We start from the raw sequence: 16185 nt of genomic DNA, 5'->3' as shown, positions 1-16185 counted from the left end.
ACGAACAATAAGCTAACATTAACCACAGCGTGCCTGTCGATGATAGCAGTTCCTACAGTAAACGGCTCATAGCTACAAAGGTTATCATACATTTACAGAATGCTAGATGCTAGTCTTGGTAGATCTTAAAGTTAGCTTTAAGACTGAGACACAATTCATAGTACTGTAGAGTTTTAAGGGACCTCTGAGAGTCATCTAGTCCAGCCCCCTGCAATGCAGGAATCTCAACTAAAGCACCCATTATAGATGGCCATCCAACCTCCACTTAAAAGCCTCCAGTGAAGGAGAGTCCTGGCTACAGGTGGTAAAATTACTAGCTGAGAAACTGAGGTATTTCATGGAAAACAAATGATTGGTCAGGACTGCTTGGAACTTGCCATTTCCTGGGATTCATGCTAAGAACCCATCACTTTGGCCTGATTCAGCGGGGCACTCCTAAAGTTCTTAAGCAATAAGAATGACCTGGGCACTCAGGTTCAATGAACAAAGGTTAGTTATGCCTTCACTCTTAAGAAAGTCCAAACACACAAATTTGCTAAATAGCTTCATACATACCTGGGGTGGGGTGGGGTGGGGGAGGTGGAAGTGACAGCAATATATGGAAGTGACAGCAATATGTTTTGTAAATTCTGCTAAGATACTTTGATACCTAATAGGAACGGATCCTAGGATTACCTTGTTATCTGAAATAGTCAATGAAATCGATATATTTTAGTTTGGCAAGAAATCTTGGCTACCAAAATACCATTGCATGCCTCAGAATAGGTAGAAAAAAACACAATTATTTGTTTATTTTTATAGGAATTTATACTTCACCTGTCAATAAAATTTCCAAGACTGCTTAAAATAATTAATACATATCAATTAAAAATATACAAAAATATTCTAGGTACAATAAAACTAATATGAGTAACCTGGTCGACTTCCAACCTAGTCCTAGTGTTATGAAAGAGGGAGAAAAACTTAGATCTATCTGCTTTCTCCAAGCCATGAGTAATTTTATAAACTGTCATCATGTTGCTTCTTAATCACCTTTTCTCTAAAACTAAAATGACTCAAATGCTGAAACATTTCTTCATAGGGGAGTCACTCCCATCCTCTTGATCATTTTGGTTTCCCTTTGCTGAACCTTTTTTCAACCCTACAATATCCTTTTTGAGGTGAAACAACCAGAACTGGATACAGCATTCCAATTGCGATCACACCATAGATTTGTATACTGCAGTGGCATGGTGATATTGGCAGTTTAATTTAATGATCCCTAGCATAGAATATTCCTTTTCCACAAATGGTGTACACTGGGGTGACATCTTCATTGAGTTATGTACTGTGACCCCAAGGTTTCATTCCTGGTCAGTCACCACCCTGGGAGCGTAGCTGTGAAATCAATATCTTTTTGCCCCAACGTGCATCACTTCACAGTTGTTACACCGAACTGCACTTGCCACTTTGCTGCTCATTCTCCATCTGGAGCGCCTCACAATCCCTTCTTTGGAGTTGCAGTCCAAAATATCAAGAGGGCACCAGGCTGGGGGAAGCTTCCCTGCCCCACAAAGCCGTATGCTCCCTTTATTCTTTCCAATACAACCCTGCCTGTAATGTATTTAAAGGCAAGGTTGTTTTACTTCTTAAGGACCTGCGAGTCAACCATTATGCTCTAGAATCAGGAGGTTTATCAACCAATTCAGCAGACGAACTGGCAAAAAGCACCTCCAGTTTCCGTGTGGAGCCAGCACACATTTACCTACACGTGCAATAGGCGAAATGGATCCCCTCCCCCACCCAGAGATTTAACTGCTGCAGCGCCTGGAAAGTGACCTGAATCCTAAAGGATGTCAAGCTGGTCAAGCAACTCACTAACTGAATAGCTTAACAAGGCATGGCCAAAAGGCAAAAATAAGCTCAATGATTTAGCTCCACAACAGGAAAGAATTGGAATGTATGCAGAAAAAGAGCAAGAGAAAGTATGGTCCAGGATCTGGCCCATAATAGTTTACATGTGCCACCCAAAGAAATGCAGTCCTTAACATGAAAATGCTCTCCTCTCCTGGCTCAGAGGTGTTAGGTTTTTGCTGTTTCCCACTGACCTGTGATGACTCTTCAAGGGCTCCCCTTCACCAGCACATTTTGTATTTCAAGACTGAAGAGGACAACTCTCAGTCTCCTCTACTCAGCATCTCATGTCCTCCTGTCTTCCTTCCTCCTCCTCCTCTTCCACCTCTTCCTCCAGCAGGTCACTCTGATGCCCACCCAACAGCCATCAATTGCTCCAGCTTGTATCGATGACACCCTCTCCCTCCTCCTGCCTGGATTTAGCCCCTCCCCTTACATTATCTGCCAAGAGGCAAACAAGCTCTTCTCTCTATGGGCTCCTTCTTAAAACAGCAGCTGGAGGAATCCAGGGTAATCCCTGCAATGGGAGAGAGATTTGCTGCAAAAGCAGCTCTGGCACAGCTGGAAGCAGTTAGGGATTTGCACTTCCCACCCCTCAGCAAAATCCCCAGAGCGGCTTACAAAAGGGGGACTTGGGGCAAGAAAACTCACTTGAAGCATCTCTCCCCACCCACTCACTGCACCTCAAAAGCTATGTATGCCGCTGCCACTAACCACATCTGGCTATGGATTATGAATATTTAAACGGCTCAGATAGGCAGCACCTTCTTGAAGTTGGTTCTGCAGTACTGGCAAAGAGACCAAAACCACAACACAGCCGCCATGCATATACAAAAGCTAGCATGGCAGGGCATGCCTCAACATGCCAGTTTTCTCTGCGGTGGGAGTTTGTTAAAGGGCATCAAGTCCTCTAGATCTAGATTGAAGGTGGGCAGAAGGATTCAGGCAATGCTTTTTTACTCCCAGTTGTTTAACAATATTAGCCACCCCACTCCCACAAAGTATATTGCAGTAATGGAGAACGCTTGTGATCACCACAATGGATTTTTACATGGAAGGACTGTGCAGTCCATCCAGTTTTAGTACTCAGGAGAAAATTCTTTAATGCTATTTCTTTTGTAACAGTCTGAAGCCTGATTCATATATTGGGGTTCTTTTAAAAAGAAGATAGCAATGACTGATGGAGAATGTGACTGGCTCCTACGTACAGTCATGGTGGCTAACCAGCTCTTATTCCAGGACTGGAAAGAACAGCCACCCTCTGCCCAGTTCAATAGTGCAATGGCTGGAGGATGTGACTTGACTGTGGTGTATATGAGGAAGCAGCTTTCCACAAATTAAGACAAGATGGAAAGGTCTCAGGTGTATCAATCTCATATATGTATGGACATGTTTCCTTCAGGCTGTATGAAGGACACTCTGGAAGTCACGTCAAGTGACTGTGCACACCCTCCTCAACATTTTTTTTTATCCACCCGCCCATCACCCAAAGGGTTACCTGTATAAAACATCAAAAAGAAAAACTTGAAATGAATTTTTTTAAAGAGGGCGTTGGCCAAATAGAGTGTGCCCAGAAGAGGAAGACCAGGATGGTGGCCAGGGACCCCTCTGAGGAACAGTGGAAAGAGCTGGGCTATGGTTAGCCTGGCAAAGAGGGGTTTCCAATGGGAGTGGGGATCCCATGAGAGCTGCCTAGAACCAAGTGGCAGAAATTGCATGGAAGCAGGTTTCAGCTATGCTAATGGGAAAAGCTATTTTTCAATAGGGGAACAGGCTGGCTGTGGCTGGCTGGGCCACCTGCCAGGGAGCCTTCACCTGGATCCTGCATTGCAGATCTGGCAAACAGCATGGGGTAGGGCAAGAGGGCCTTCAAGGCCCCTTCCAACTCTTATTTTATTACCCCAATCTGCTATCAACAACATTCTCTATTTACAAAAGACTTGGTGCTAACAGCAGTGAAAGTGGAGATGCCTAAGTACTGGAAAAGTGCCTTGGGCTACGCAATGCAAAGCTGGACCTTACAACTTTGGCAGGGTGCGTCAGCTGAAAAACCAAATTAACATGATGATTCCACAAGCAAGACAATTAAATAATAATAATGGTTCCAATCTGTCTCATGCATAAATAGCAGGATGCAGAACCTCTCTCCCCCCCATCAGCAATCTGTCTTTCGGGAAACTCCTTACATAGCACATAGTATAACCACATTTCTTTTGATACTTCCAAAACTAACTCCTGATTCTACAGAGCATGTTAAACAACATTCTAAGATTAGCTGAATCCCTTTTGCATGTTTTGTACAGGTGTTGTGTTTGTTTACAAATACTTATTTTCAGTGGAGCAGACGGAGAACGGAGGAAGATCCAGGAAACTACTTTGATATTGAGGAAGATCCCCGATAACATCAAGGAACACTGGACCAAGCTAAAAAATCCATTATTGCAGCCTGTGAACAAACTATTGGATACCAAACCAAGAAACTGGTTTGATGAGAGTGACAGTGAGATTGACCACATTATTGACAAGAAAAGGAAGGCCTTTCAAATCTGGCAAAGAGATAGAAACTGTGCCACTAAGAAAAAAACCCTATGCCAACGCTAATGCTGAGGTTCAATGAAGAACCAGAGAACTAAAGAACAGGAGGTGGATTAAAAAAAAAAAAAGCTCAAGAGATCCAGTACTTAGCTGACACTCATGATGCACAGAGTTTCTTTAAGACCACAAAGACCTTCTATGGGTCAATAAATCATGGCATAGGCCCCCTACTCTCAACAGACAGTACCACACTTCTAAAAGATAATGAAGCTATTGCACTGCACTGTAAAGAACATTGCCAGCATCTCCTTAGCTGCAACTCCCCTGTAGCTGCTGAGGTCCTCTCACAAATTCTCAAAAACAAATTAGAGATGAGCTTGCGGTATCTCCAAAACCATTAAACAAATGAAAAACAACAAAGCCAGTGGACCTGATGGGATACCTGCCATAGTCTTCAAAGTGGACAGAATTGTGCTTACACAACTTCGCAAGCTCATCATAAAAATCTGGGAGGGAGAGGAGATCCCAGCAGACTTTAGGCACACCAAAATTATCAATCTCTTTTTTTAAAAAGGTGATAGAACGGATTGCGGAAACTATCGAGGCATCTTGATTATTAAGCTGCAGCCGGCAAAATTCTTGCAAGTATCTTAACAAACCATCTCCTGACAATATCCAAAGCTACCCTTCCTGAATCCCAAAATGGTTTTGGACCTTCTAGGGGGACAGTGGACATGATTTTCACAGCTTGACAGCTTCAAGAAGAATGCATCCATTGTTCTGATTCAGCACTAAACCATGTGTTTTCCTGGGGGAAAGCAGTGGGGCAAATGGAGGTGTAGATGAGCCCAGAGTCTGAGCCTGTTGTCAAGAGAGATGCACTCAGGGTCACCCTCCATTCAGGTGAGAGCTGCAGCAAAAGAAAAGAGGCTAAGAAAGGAAGTGGCCCCCAAAAAAGGAAAAGCAAAAATTGGGCCTGGTCTTAAAGGTCAAGGTAAAGGTACCCCTGCCCGAACGGGCCAGTCTTGACAGACTCTGGGGTTTGTGCGCCCATCTCACTCAAGAGGCCGGGGGCCAGCGCTGTCCGGAGACACTTCCGGGTCACGTGGCCATCGTGACAAAGCTGCATCTGGCGAGCCAGCGCAGCACGCGGAACGCCGTTTACCTTCCCGCTGGTAAGCGGTACCTATTTATCTACTTGCACCCGGGGGTGCTTTCGAACTGCTAGGTTGGCAGGCGCTGGGACCGAGCAGCGGGAGCGCACCCCGCCGCGGGGATTCGAACCGCCGACCTTTCGATCGGCAAGCCCTAGGCGCTGAGGCTTTTACCCACAGCGCCACCCGCGTCCCTGGTCTTACTGCTTTCTAAACAGCCACCTTATCAGACCAACTACAGGCATTTCCTGCCCTGGGATGCAGGGGTCCTGTTGATGGCTGCTGACCAGAATCAGCTGCACTGGGTACTCTCTGTTCTTTTGCTTCCTGAAGGCTCAATCCAGCCTCCAGCATGGAACAGGCTTATGGTGATTTACAATGCAACTTTTCTGCTCTTCTCCATCACTTTCATGAAGAATCCTGGGAGCTAAAACTTGCTCTTAAATGCAGTCTGATGCATTCTGGGCCTGCTGCTTCATTATCAGTTTGCCCTCTCTCTCATTCCATATGCTGGACACTAGGTGCAAATGAACTGTCCCCTCATGCAGACTGGATGATCTGGCCTCGCTGCCCTGGACTTCCTTCTTCTGTCCAGCAAGAACAGAGGGGATGGCTCCTTTCGGGCCAAATGATTTTGCTGGGTGCCAAAAGGGAAGCCCTTCTTCAATTTTCATTCCGAAAACATGTGTTTCCCCAATATAAGCACTGAGCTTGGACGTCTGGTAGGGAAGGGGTGGTGGAAGATCACAGAGTGTTAGCAGCCTATAACAGTTTCTACAGAAACAGTCACCTTCTCCAGAGGGCCCATGCTGCATACTGAATCCATTGTGCCATCACTTAAGAGGATGTTCCTCCTTTTTCTCATAACAGTTGCTGCAGAAAGGCAACACTAGACTTGAGTGTGCATCTGGCACACTTTCTGGGAGGAGGAGGAACCCCACCTCCTTTTCATGGTGCTGCACTGCAGCAAGAAGCTGCTCTGCTGGAGCCGTTGAAACCCTTCCATTGGCTGGATATCAGCCTGCGGACTCCACCAGGTGGAAAGGAAACTGCCAATTGAGGGGGAATTTGAGCCAACCACAGATAAATCCGAGGCAGCTTGGCAAGGCCTTGGCCCAGGGAGAGAGAGAGGGCAAGTGGGGGGGGCAGTCAGAAAGAGCGTCTACCAAGAGGGATGGGAGGCTGACCTTGAAGGACCTCTGGTCAAATCCAGCTGCAGGGCTCTTCTTATAGGATGCGATACAATATGCAGATTGGCACAACGATAAAATGGAAGAGATGGAGGAAGCAGGTTCTTCACCTTCAGCTTCATAGAGAAAGAGTGGGCTATAGAATAAAATGTATTATTAGGATTATGAGTAATTTTTTTTTATTTTATTTTTTGTATACTGCCCTTTATCTGCAGATCACAGGGTGGTTTACAACTTAAATAAAGCTTATGCTGAAACAAACCCTGACATTTCATTTGCATGGAGTTCCTACACTGAGTGAGTGGGGACCGGCAAACAGATTGAGATGTGGTGCTGGCCAGAAGAAACTTCACACACCAAGTCGCTTTAGAATTGGAAGAGAGTCAATCTAAGAGAGGATTGCACTCTGGTAATGTTTTCAGCTCCCTCTTTACTTAAAACACTCTCTGACTGGGGGCAGGAGTTACAATGCAAGTAAGGGGTTTGAAGTAACCGTTGGTATTTAAACTTTCCAATGAAGTCACTTTTGCAGGCTGACCACATGATTCAGGCTTACTCCACATCCTCCTGTGTAGATGAACAAGGCTTGGCTGCTCACAGAAGCAGGAGGCAGTGGCGGTGGCAGCCAAACAGAGCCAAGAGCCTACGCTCTATCCACAGGAAAATCATGAGACTGCATGAATAGCAAAACCGCAAACCTCACAGTACCTGAAGGAAAGTGGCTGCTAAATGGGCAGGAACCTTTCCCATGTGCCCCCCTCATTCCTCAGTTCTCTGTGCTCTTGAAAGGGCTCCTCCTCCTCTTAAGTCTGTGTGGGCCAATGAAACCAATAATGAAACCCTTTTAAAAGGTTTCTGGACAGAGAGTGAGTGCCTGGGGATTTTCATACATATTGAGAAGTTTCAGAAATCTGGGCCATACATAGTAACACTGCCTGAGTATAGATTTCTCCAGCTCATTTTAGATGATGATGATGATGATGATAATGATGATAATAATAATAATAATAATAATAATAATAATAATAATAATGGTGTTGTTGGTGTTGTTGTTGTTGTTAAGTGAGTTGAAGTGTCCAACTGGATTATCCTTCAAGTTTAACTGTTGCAATTATAATTAACTGCTCACTATATCACACTGGGCATCACAGAACAGAGATTCAATTGCACAGTTTAAAGTACAGTGGTACCTCGGGTTAAGTACTTAATTCGTTCTGGAGGTCTGTCCTTAACCTGAAACTGTTCTTAATCTGAAGCACCACTTTAGCTAATGGGGCCTGCTGCTGCTGCCGCACCGCCAGAGCACAATTTCTGTTCTCATCCTGAAGCAAAGTTCTTAACCAGAGGTACTATTTCTGGGTTAGCGGAGTCTGTAACCTGAAGCATATGTAACCCGAGGTACCACTGTAATTTATGCAGGTGGAATGTGTGGCTGCCGCTGTCCAGCGTGAGCCTTTAACGTTTTCATTGTCCTCTCCTCTGGAGCTCTGGCACACAGATCTAGAAAAGGGAGTGGGGAGGCACCTATACAGTCAGACCTAACGACCCCCGCAAGAATCTGCGGCTAAAAAACGATGACTTCGTGTTGCACTAAGATGGCTCTTGTGCCATCCAGCTCTCTACAAAAGCACTGCACATAAACAGATCTGAGTGCAATGCAGATCGCACACTTGTCCATCAGTACCCCTAGAAGCATTGTCTCTCACACACATACAAAGAGCAAGGAGGCCTCTTAACTGCAACAGCTACTGAAAAGACCAAATACGAATTTGGCCATCAACTGTCTTCTCGAGAACCTGACCTCTGGTTTTGCAGGCCACGATCCAAAGGCCAGAAGTACATTTTGCACTTCTGTTGTTGGCTCCCTTGCACTCCATGCAGATGTAAGATTTGCAATTTAGATGTCACATAGAAAATAAAGAGGCAATTAAAGTGAGGAAAAACTTTGAACTGTTTTCTTTTCTCCTCTCAGGTAAGAACCCTGGGAAAACTTTTACTGCACCTCAGCTAGCCTGTGAAACTGCCTTGGGGCTGGATCTACGAACTTAGCCATCCACGAATGGTTTAAATTGCTTATTTAAAAATATGTATTTGCTGCTTTTCTGACATGGGTTCAAGGCAACTGCAAACAACTGATGAACCACAATTTTTTTTAAAAAAACCCTTAGCTAGAAGATGTTCTCAGCCATTCAGAAGAAAACTCCCAAGGAGAAATCCTAGAGCAGCCTTCCCCAATCTGGTGCCCTCCATATGTTTTAGACCACAACTGCCATCCGCCCCAGCATCATACACCTGTGCTGGTGAGAACTGATGGGAGTTGTAGTCCAAAGGATACAGAGGGCACCAGACTGGGATAGGCTGTGCTAGAAGCAGGCAAGGAAAAGTTGTGACAGTCCTTTCAAATTACGGTATAAGAAGAACAAATCCTCAGCTCCAGAGGGAGAGAGTGCCGTCCTAGCAACAGATGCTCTAATGAAGCAGGATCTGGTTGGGTAAACAAAGAAAGCAATAGAGATGACTTGTGTCAGAGGCATCTGTGTACTAGACCATGGGAATCTTTATAGCTTAAGCACGAGCACCTTGAACTGGGCCAATGAGCTGTGGTGCCAACCCCTCCTCTGGAACTGAAGGAGGAAAAGATGCTCCTTGCTTCTTCCCTCTGACATTTAACAGATGGGCTGCAGAATTTCGCATCTCCCAAGTCATCACCAAGGGCAGCCCCACATGAAGCATACCAAAGCAGTCAAGCTTAGCAGTTGCAAAAGTATGGGTCAAAGTGGCAGGCCCCATCATCCAAGAGGAGGTGCAGTGTGCACAGATGCTCTAGAAACAACAAAAATCCAGAGACAATTCAGAAAATTCCTGAGCAGCCTCAAGTTGGCTGCTGCCTCCTCAGTGCAGGTTTGGTTTGCAGCCCTTGGCATCGTCAGGAGCACAGCAGGCTCCAGAAGACCCCACGGCTGCCAGTCTACAGTGGTACCTCAGGTTATATACGCTTCAGGTTACAGACGCTTCAGGTTAAAGACTCCGCTAACCCAGAAATAGTGCTTCAGGTAAAGAACTTTGCTTCAGGATGAGAACAGAAATCGGGCTGCGGCGGCGCGGCAGCAGCAGGAGGCCCCATTAGCTAAAGTGGTGCTTCAGGTTAAGAACAGTTTCAAGTTAAGTACGGACCTCCGGAACGAATTAAGTACTTAACCTGAGGTACCACTGTATATTAATGGAGCAACAGCCAGCTTGGTGTTACACAATAACTTTTCTCACACTCTCTAAAATGTCTTTGCCTTTTACATCTTGTAATAGTAGGTTTCAACCAGGATTTTAATTAAAAGAAACCACCAGGCTTGTTACTCTGCCATGTACGCTTGTGTGCTTGGGATCTTGCAGATTTTATCATGCAGTGACTTCAGGGGTTTTGGTAACATGATGTGTGTTGCATTGCCCACAAACTAAAACAAGTGTGCTCATCAACTTGCCTATTTTCAACTGCAAGTCTGAACTGGCTCCTGAGTCTAAGATGGGAGCCAACTGGGTGCTAATATTTTTTCATTAAAACCCTTCCAGCCCAATCCTTGAACCTGCAGTCTGAGAAACTCGACAAGGTTGGACCCCCAACTCTTTGCAAAGCACACCATGCCACACAAACACAACAAGTGGGAGGCTATGCCAACAGTGCAGATATGTCAATAAAAGAATATTTTATACTGTGCTGTTTTAAAAGCAGCAATGGGCACAGAAGTGTTTCCTTCACTAAGCACTTCTGTTCTGGGCCCACATCCATCACAGAAGCATCACGTGAACTATGCTCAGAGATTAGGATGCAGTTGCCTCACAGCTTTGACTCCAACCAACTTATTGGGTGCTATCCGATGCAGCTCCAGGGCAGTCACAGAACCTGCTGTCTGGCACAGAATTTGGCATCCTGGAAAAACCTGAGCTTTAATTTAAAGGTCTCCAGCCACATGTCGCTCTCCCTGGACCCTCCTAATTTCATTAACCCTTTCCTTGGTTTCCCTCAATATCCATTTAGGAAATCTGAATCATGGAGCACTACAGGAAACTGTTAAGTGACAGCACAGGAAAAACTTTCTGGGAGCAGTAGCAAGCACAACATGATAAAATTCAACATGTCTGCAAGTGAAAGAATATCTAGAAAATCTTACTCAAGTCGTATTTAATTTCAGGAGAGAGAATTACTCAACAATGAAGGATCTGTAAAAGAGATGTTACATGGAAGAATTAAAATCCATTAAAGAAACTTGGAGGTTCTTTTGAAACAACTATAGCAGAGGATCAGATAGTATGTATCACAGAGGAACAAGAATTCAGCATACTGCATAATGAAGCATTTTGTCTATATATTCGTTTGATTTAAAATCCTCTTCATCAAATAATTCAGTGTTGGTTTTAATTGAACATTAATAATATTATCATGTATTAGATATGCTTCATTCACTCACTTTTTAACTGGTCTTTAACTAACTTATGCAAAGCCTTTGGGGGGGGGAAATGAAATATTTGTGCAATAGTGCAATACAAGAAGGTGCAAATTCAAAAATATACAAGCTGCCATTCTACTGCATCTACTGACAGTCAACTGCAACTCTGCCTGGGGTTATGGAAGTCATAAGAATGGGGGGCGGGGAGTGCAAAGCATATTGCCCCTGAATGAGAACAAAAAGGAACACAAACCCTGAGCAGACAAGTGCATACTGCAAACAGCAAATGAAGACATTTGAAGTGTTATTTCCTAAAGGCATAAAGACCAATTTAAATACCTCAGGAAATGGAAGCCAGCCAAGCCCATGATGGCAAAGGGCTGCTGGAGAGCAGAAATTGCAGGGAGAAGCTGTGTCAACTCTTTCTATCCGTCTTCACTGTGCAAAATGCTGGAGAGAGAAACCCATCGGAACCAGCTTTAAATAGCAAGCCTAGTCGCTATAGGCAACAAGGAATTCCATGCTGGCAAGTGAGTGGGCTGGTGGGGAGAGAGATCACTGCATGGCTTGCTTTTTGTTGTAGACACAGAGGAGAGGGAAGCCAAAACAGAAACACAACAACAGGCTAGCGGAGGAGCAGATCCAAGCCCACTTGCTTTCTGTGCTGAGCTGTGAAGAAAGGTCAATTCCCTTGTGGCTACCAGCACAGAAAGCAAATGGGTTGGCCCAATGGCTCAAGGGCAGCAGAATGATCTCTCCCTCCCTCCCCCCCCCCAGTCTGCTTACTAGACAGCCGAGAATCCTCTAGGGCAGGCTGTTAGCAGTCTCTTAGCAGACTAGAGACTTTTGTGGGCTCATTTACAAGGCTGACCTGAAACACAGGTTTCGGTGGTGCTCTGTATCAAGATGCAAAAATTTGATACATAGGAAGTCACACAGTTAAGAAGTCAGAGCTCTTTTAAAAACTAGGCCTCAGGGTCAGATTGTTAAGTAAGGATAAAAGTCCGTTCAGTCACGCAAAACAAACCATCAGCTTATGGGCACCCCCTCACCTCAAGGGGCAATGATTGCCACTGACGTAGGCCTTCCCTCTGTAGGTTTGTCTAACATCACAGTTAAATGCAACCTCTACATCCAGAGGCAGTCTACATCTGGGCAGCAGGTGCTGGGGGCATGCAATGTTGCCATCATGTCCTGTTTGTGGGGCTTCTCTTTGAGACTCCTGGCTGACCAGTGCTGGGAACAGAGAATGAGGTGGGGAGGGTGGACCCCCAGTCTGGTGCCCTCCAGATGTTTCTGACTGAAACTCCTCCCACCCAGCACAGCTGTAGGATGCTGGGGTCAAGCGCAGCCCAAAACATCTGGAAGGCAGGTAGTTGGGGAAGGCTGCCGTCAGATCCATCTTGTCCTGTACTGCCTACACGGACTGGCAGCAGCTCTTCCGGGGCTGGACCCCGGGTCTTCCGCTCCAGTACTCTCTGCCACTGAAGTGCCCTCAGGAAGGAATCCGACCCCCTTTCAAACTCTTGGGCAGCGAGAGAGGTGCTGCCTCTAACTGCTCTCAGCTGCGGCAGGCAGTCCACTCTGCACATGCCCAGAAGCAACCGAATGCAGAGGGAACAGCGTAGCAAGGTAACACGCCGGTTACAGACCGAACTTTACCGATTTCGGGGCTGAGGAAGACTCCGTGGGGGGCAGCCGGCAAGAGTAACACGCCGGAGGCAGCCCCTCTTTCAAGCCAGGAGCTGGAGGGATCCCGGAGGCACAAGCCACCCGGCTCTCCGCGTTGGAGAGCCCCCCTGCCAGAATAGAGATCCCGGCTCGGCTCGGCATCCCGGCAAAGCCAGGTCGGAACCTGGGACCCCTCACAGGCAGAGCTCCTCTGGGCTGCAGCCGAGCGCGCAGAACCCAAGGCGGCGGCGCCTTCCCGAGTGGGGAAAGCCCCTGAAAGCGCGGCGGCAACCGAGCGCCCCTTTGCCTCGCGGAGCGGGAGAAGGGAGAAGGGAGCAGCAGCAGCCCCCGGCCGGGCCCTCCCTCGGCCTCTGCCACAGCTCAGCAGCCCCTCGCGACGCTGCGGCAGGCAGGCGGTCCGCCCCACTGGGCTGCGCTGCGGGCCGGGTCCACTCCCCCAGAGGGCCGGAGAGACAAAGGCGGCGGAAGGAGCTGCTCGCTGCCCAGCCCCGCGCAGGCCTCCTGTTCGTTGTCGTCGTCCTGCCCCTTACCTGCTTCTGCGGCCGGCGGCTGCCGCGGGCCCCATCCATAGTGGGCGTTGGGGGGATTCAGCGGCAGCGGGCGGGCGGGCGGACTAGCGACACCGGGCCCAGCTCAGCTCAGCTCAGTCCCGCTTCACCAGGCGGTGGCAGCGGCCTCCTCAGCAGCAGCGGCAGCGTCGTTGTCCTGCCGCGGGGCTCCTGGCTGCTGCCTCCGCAGGCGCCCCGCCGCCCCATCCTCAGCGCCGCTCCGCCGGCCGAGCTGCGCGCGGAAGGAGGGAGCGAGGCCGGCCGTCGGAGGGGAGGGGAGGAGGGGCGGAGACTCTGCGGAGGGGCGGGGGGCTCCCAGCTGCCTCGGCCCCCCGGGCGGGAAGAAAAGACCGCCTCTTCGGCCTCTCATCAGCTTCGCCTCGGCGGTGGGTAAGCGGAGGGAGGGGGCTGCCGTTGCCTCTGTGACCCGGTGGGCGCCGCTGCGTAGCTTAGTCCTAGCCCTGCGGGACGCGTCCCCGGCGCTTTCCGAGATCTCTGCCCCGAGGCATCTAGCAAGGGCACCGGGAGGAGCGCGCGCTCTTTCAGGGCATCGGCGCGCAGCAGGTCTTGTCGCCTCCGATGCGCTACCCGTGGCCAAGAAAGCCAGGCTGTGAGTTTCCTTGCAAGGCGGCGTAAACCAACCTCCGAGGAGAGCGGATGGAGATAAGGAAACTGGGGTGCGGGGAGCTCGGTGTTTGTGTTTGTTAAAGGGACAGCTCCTCTAAAAGGTGGGGGAGCTTTGAGCCACTCACCCCCCCCACCCCGGGGGTTGGCTGTTTATTGAACTATACGGATTTGTTTGCAAGGAAGAGCATTTTCCCGGCACTTTCCTTAACCCAAAAGTCTCAAAAACCCAAACCCGATCTTGGGGGGGGGGTTGGTTTAATGTGCAAAACCTCCTAACCTGCAGCAATTGTGAGGCCCGAATTTGCCAATGCCTGATTGAGTTAGTGACAGTCTACAAGCGTACTGCCTTCATCAAGTACTGCAGAACTCATGTGAAGTTGTTGCAAAGCTGCGTGCTTCCCCAAACGAACAGCAATAAAAAGAATGGTGGGGGTGGGGTGCAAGCAAATCAATGAGCAGGTTGTTGCCTGGAAGCACCCATAGTTGATCTGGGAGTTCTTGAGCAATCAGCAGACTCCCCGCCCCCAAATGCCCACTTTCAGTGTTCAGATTGTCCCATCTTATGGAGCAATAGCCAAGCTTGCTGCGCGAGGAGGGATGTCATTCATTATTTGTCTCTCAACTCTTTGGACAGCTCCTCCAGCACATGGTTAGCACAAGAGACTTCCGACACTTGTTTCCCCACGTGCACTAATACATCTCCTGTATTACATTTCCTGTTTCCAGAGTGAGTTCAAACATCAATTGTTCTTCCCAAGGAACTCTGGGAATTGCAGCTCCGGGGAGAGGAGCTCTCCTAACAACTCCCAGTACCTTTATAACACAACAGTCCCCAGAAATCTTTGTGGGAAGCCATGATTTTCCAAGTAGTGATGTATGGAAGTGAGAGCTGGACCATAAAGAAGGTTGATCGCTGAAGAATTGATGCTTTTGAATTATCGTGCTGGAGGAGACTCTTGAGAGTCCCATGGACTGCAAGAAGATCAAACCTATCCATTCTGAAGGAAATCAGCCCTGAGTGCTCACTGGAAGGACAGATTGTGAAGCTGAGGCTCAAATACTTTGGTCACCTCATGAGAAGACTCCCTGGAAAAGACCCTGATGTTGGGAAAGATTGAGGGCACAAGGAGAAGGGGACGACAGAAGATGAGATGGTTGGACAGTGTTCTTGAAACTACCAACATGAGTTTGACCAAATTGCGGGAGGCAGGGGAAGACAGGAGTGCCTGGCGTGCTCTGGTCCATGGGGTCACGAAGAGTCGGACACGACTAAAGGACTGGACAACAATGACCACTTAAAGTAGCAAGATGCTGTTTTAAATGTATAGTGCAGATGGGACCTGAGAATCATAGCCCAGAACCTACACACTCTCACAAGTCCACAGACAGCCTGCTCTGCCCCCCTGAGCAAGCTAAGGGGACCCATGAAGAGCAAAGGCTTCAGCTCAGTGGCAGAGCACCTGATTTGCAAGTAAAAGGTTCCAGGTTCAATTCCTGGTTCAACTCCTTCAGGCAAGGCTGAGAAAGCCTCCTGCTTGAAGACTTGAATTTTGGGCTGTACTACTCAAGGCACAGGGATGGCTGCCAGGGAGGAAGACAGAGCATAACACAAAATTAGAACGAGTATGGTCATGGTGAGGCTTTTTCATACCAGAAAAGTCTTAACCTGTTGAAATTCTGCCTGCCATGCAGCTGTTCAAGGTATAAAAAAACTGGTTTTCCCCAGCACCAACCTAAACCCAAGCCTAGGCTGTCATCTTATACTTGCTTACCTGGGAGTAAGCCTCTTAAACACAAAGAGACTTTCTTTTGAATAGACATCTATTATGGTGCTGCAAGTTAACAATACAGTAAATTCTTAAGGAGTGCCGGCGGTTCAGCTGCAGCACACCAGGAAACGTGCCTAAGATGTTTTCACATTTGCAGAGGTGGCGGGGGAGAGAGGGGCTTTCTCATTAACATCCGCCTGCACATACTATGTCGTAGTATTTGCAGAAATGACTTTCTTTAGAGACTACCTGATCTCAGAAGAAGCCTTTTAGGGACCACTTTTCTGAGAAGAAAAATGCATACAGTATTGCTGCCTAGGAGTAAAGGCAGTGGAAAC

The 16185-nt window shown here is 47.7% G+C and overlaps 1 protein-coding gene across 2 annotated transcripts in view; it reads right to left on the bottom strand.

The window, feature by feature from the left end:
* Positions 1–13705, bottom strand: part of ST3GAL2 (ST3 beta-galactoside alpha-2,3-sialyltransferase 2) — a 33757-nt gene extending 20052 nt beyond the window's left edge. Inside the window, exon 1 of one of the 2 annotated variants that reach the window (XM_082233377.1) lies at positions 13434–13705. The gene's annotated coding sequence lies outside the window, so the exon portion shown is untranslated. Of the gene's footprint in view, positions 1–11550; positions 11665–13433 lie in introns of those variants that run through there. The other variant, XM_082233378.1, reaches the window with a different exon arrangement.
* Positions 13706–16185: the final 2480 nt, after the last annotated feature.

The sequence above is a fragment of the Podarcis vaucheri genome, assembly GCF_965113315.1.
Source record: "Podarcis vaucheri genome assembly, chromosome: 7".
In the NCBI taxonomy this organism is placed as follows: Eukaryota; Metazoa; Chordata; class Lepidosauria; order Squamata; family Lacertidae; genus Podarcis; species Podarcis vaucheri.
This window is presented reverse-complemented; position numbering and strand designations above follow the sequence as displayed.